We start from the raw sequence: 4,510 nt of genomic DNA, 5'->3' as shown, positions 1-4,510 counted from the left end.
AATGAATGATGTGAGTGTACGAGTAATCGTTCGATCGAAGCTTCCCCCAAAATCCATACTTTCAGTCTATGCCATCAGAAGAGAAGATTGACAAAATTCTCTGTTCTAAGAAATAGGTGCCCGAACATTTTGAATTTAGGGCTTGTGTCTTGATTTTGCTCTTGCTCTCGCGCTCCGGTACTCCCTCCATTTCAAAGTCATCTTCTTTTCTAGTTAGGTTTCTCTGTTGTATTCTCATTTGTATATTGAGAATCTTCTTTACTGTGGGATCGAGAAATGATCTCACTACTCGTTGAATACATAAATTCATAGCAACCGCCTGAAAAGAAATGAATCAGTTGAGCGCGCTGCTGCTGCTGCTGCAAAATTACAATGCGTGGGCCGTTCATGGCCTCTTGCTAGAGATCGATATCAGATGGAATTGAGCACATTGCAAATGGTCAAGGTGAGATAAATTATGAGTTAACTGCTAAAAACTAATAGAATGAATTCAGAAAACTAATATACAGAGAGTTTCGCATGGATTAGTTGTGAACTCTGAGAATTTTGTTAGTAAAAATTTGTCTAATCATTTATCAATCATAGTTTGGAATACCAAATTTATCTTGGATAACAACGTTGTCTGGACAGGAATGTTTGACAGCGGGAGAAATGATCGTTAGGATATTAGTGAACTGATGGGAACAATAATTCTTGTTTGAAGCTTATGAAAAGGGGGCCTGCACGTGTCTGGCAATTGATATAGGTATGCCAAAATTATGTTTTATGCCCTTCCTTCAGACAGCAATATTTCCCATCATGTGATTCACACTTTGTAGTTTATCGTCTGAACAGGGTGACATTGGTGATGGTCAAGATGTCCTTGTGAGGGTACACTCGGAATGCCTCACAGGAGACATATTTGGATCTGCTAGATGCAACTGCGGCAACCAGCTTGCACAGGCGATGCAGCAGATAGAAGCGGCTGGTAGGGGCGTGCTGGTATACCTCAGAGGGCACGAAGGAAGAGGCATAGGTTCGGGGCACAAACTATGTGCCTATAACCTGCGGGACGATGGGTGTGACACCGTGGAAGCAAATGTGGAACCCGGGTTGCCCATTGACTTTAGAGAGTATGGAATTGGCGCTCAGGTATTTCTAAGTCAGAAAATATAACGATGTGAGAGGTCCTAAAAAATTTAGCTTCTGAATGAGGTTGGCTCCTGGTCATTGTCATTATATGCTTTGTGGAATAGAGAAGATCAATAAACTAACACCGTCATTCTAAATTTAAAGGTAGATGAATTTCAGTGACCGTTTCAGAAATTGTACATGATGTGTAGGACTATTAGAGGAAGCTGGTGACTGAAGCAGAGCTTCAAATTCTCGTCTTAAAAAGACGAGATTTGATTAGAAGAAAGAATCACTCCATCATCAAACTTTTCATAGCAGATGGTGCTTAACATATTGACTAATACTGCAGATGTTGCATGACCTCGGAGTCAGGACGATGAAGCTGATGACGAACAACCCGTCAAAGTATGTGGGGCTTAAAGGTTACGGCTTGGCAATTGCTTGGAGAGTCCCTCTAGTAACTCAACAACAGAGGAGAACAAGAGATACTTGGAGACAAAACGCTCCAAGATGGGGCACATCTATGGTGCAGAAGTCAATGGCCGCTTCAGCAATCTCATAAACAAAAACGGCAAGCCAAGTAGTACTGTTTCTTCTGATCTGGCTGTGTTCGACTCATCAGAGCCGCTGGATAGTTCGACTGCTGATGATTTCTTTGGGGGGATACAAGCAAGTTAACTGACGGATGGTATTATTACTTTATTTTCTAAGCCTTAAGGTCAAGAACATTGGGATACCTGCCGACCATGAGTTCTGGAAATTTTACGGCGATTCGGGTTTATTATTGTTATAATATTCATAATTCTCTTGATGTCATTCATCAATTTTGCAAGGTGAAATCTGTGTAATTGATGGATGGCTGGATTTATTCTTGTGAACCTGGATGTATTGATCTCCAGAGACCATTGCAGTTTTCGTGAAAACAGAGTTGGTGCAGCACATTCTTTCATTCCTTTTCTGTGACCACCTCAATGGTGACAGATATTATCAATGGTGACAGATATTACTTGGAGAAATATATTAAAGTCTCTGTTAGATCAACTCTCCAAGCTACGTATGAGTTCAATTTATACTTCGTGTATATAAACACATGTACCCGGAATTTCGGAAGATGCAATTTCCCTGTGCAATTTTCACTAGTCTCCAGAAAGCATCAGATTACATCACCAATCAACTACTTGCAGCAGAAAGGTTTGCTTTCTTTGATCTGATTAACTAAACCAAATATAGCGAAGCAGAGATTTTTCTGCGGGCATACAAAAGTTCATACCTAAGTCTCGACATTCTTTCTGAAAATGGAGACTTTGAGTTCAATGTTATCAGTTCTAACAAGCTCGAACACACAGACATCTCCTTCCTTTAGAGATGTTCCTCTCTGAAACACGCCAAAACCGGCAGAGAGCTTTCCCGCGCCATGCTGTGGGTAGTACAGGAGCTTCACTAGCCATGATCTGTCTGAATATTTAAGAGTTGCGGTTTGCATGCTTTCATTGATGCGTCCCTTTAGAAAACCGCCTGGGACAGTCTACAGGGTTGATCAACGAAAGATCTATGAGTAACAACATAAAACGTATGATGACTAACTCAAGAAATGTTAACCAGACCCCAATTTGATAACCTAATAGGCAAGCCCGAATCATATAGGCATACGATGGTCCCTTACAAGAAGGTAATACACGTCATTCCTGTCCAAATTTTGCACATAAAAACAATTATCTCAGGATCCTTTCTTACCACATCATGCTTCAATAGATTACGTGACTGGATAACTACTGTGAAGGAAGGATACTGCGGCTCCTATATGTTGGTTGCTTTGAGAGCCGTAGACACCCGCGAACGTTCGGAAGTCGAGCTACGAGAAGCCAGCATGGCGAGTGTCACGCCCCGATCCTTGAGCGCGTGGCATCCCTGTCATCTCGTCTCTCGAGTTAAAAGGATAGCGTCCCAGGCACGCTATCAACCCATGAGATTAATTACGCATGCAGAAATGTATAATATTCTCGGACAAAAATATAAAATAGGGATAGGCAAGTAGGAAAACGTACTAATTCAAAAACATGATTTTATTTATAGTCACATCGTGAGTCAACCGAAATGACACGCTAATTGGTCCCATACTTCGGGACGGGGTAGGATCAACTTCGTACCTACTCCAAATAGAGCTACGTCACTCTCATCCTTATCAGCTTTTCAAGAATTACTAGCTCCATCACTTAGAACCCGAAAATGGTTTAACAACGATGGTGTGAGATATAAATCTCAATGAGTCAACACCTAAGTCCGGCTAAGGCGTTGATTCGTCCGGATGGTCCTATCAGTCAATCACATATTAATATATAAATATTCCAATCACATGCAACTCACTTGCTGAAAATTACATGATATGCAATACTCAACATAATATGTCACACATAACAATCCATAGATATCATGTCAATCGCATACGCAGACACCACACGTGGTCCGATTATTAACGACTATCCGGCCCAATTGCACATGACCGGTGTGACTTTACACTACGACTTGCTGTGTCTACCGGCGGGACCAAGCTTCGTCCCTTACTTCCGGCTACGGCATCCGATAGCTCGTGTGACTCGTACGACCGGCACGACATGGTACTATCGGGAATCCCCGTAAGGGTTTCGGTCCGTCTCAAGTCGCGACCGGCATCCGACAATCCACGTGATCCGTATGACCGGCACGGCACGGGCGACGAGGCATCCGACAAGTCGTAAGATTCCGTACAACCGGCACGGTGCGAACTTGCCGGAAATAATCCATCGTGTGACCACTCAAGCATATTCAGCAAATAGCCAATTTATAATCCGCATTTAGTCAAATGCTCACACGATATGCTCACACAACAAGACTTCTTGAGTAATCACACAAATGCACATGTTATCCATGCGATCTCGCATCCACAAACCGAGCGATCAAAACTCAACCAATCAATTAATTTGGATAGCCATCCACCAAGGCATCTCATCAATTAATCCATATAAATTATAATCGAGCGTAGAAAAATAATTCAATGACAACATTCAATCCAATCGCATGTAATTAAATTCAAATCATCAATTAGTCATATGCTCATTCTTGACCTATTATTCGCTCACGATCAAGTAATGTCTATCAATTAATCACTTATTCCATCCAAACTAGCCTCAATCAAATTAATCCAATTAATTAGGGCCATTTAACCTAAACCGAGTCTCTAGCCTAAACCGGCCCTAATTAATCTACCTAAACATCCTAATAATCTAATTAAACTAATCCAAACGTAATTAACGACTTAGCCAAGGATTAGAGGTTGACTCACCGTCAATTACGCGAGGCCAGTAGGTCGGCGATCCTTGAAAATCCCTTCGCACGAGTTTTGGACTTGGCCCGAAAACTT

The 4,510-nt window shown here is 41.8% G+C and overlaps 1 pseudogene; it reads left to right on the top strand.

Moving 5' to 3' along the window:
• The first annotated feature begins 415 nt into the window (after window positions 1-415).
• Window positions 416-1,906, top strand: LOC115731076 (annotated as a pseudogene).
• Window positions 1,907-4,510: the final 2,604 nt, after the last annotated feature.

The sequence above is a fragment of the Rhodamnia argentea genome, chromosome 5, assembly GCF_020921035.1.
Source record: "Rhodamnia argentea isolate NSW1041297 chromosome 5, ASM2092103v1, whole genome shotgun sequence".
Classification (NCBI taxonomy): Eukaryota; Viridiplantae; Streptophyta; class Magnoliopsida; order Myrtales; family Myrtaceae; genus Rhodamnia; species Rhodamnia argentea.
Note: the sequence above shows the minus strand (reverse complement) of the source record. Positions and strands in the feature narration are given on the sequence as shown.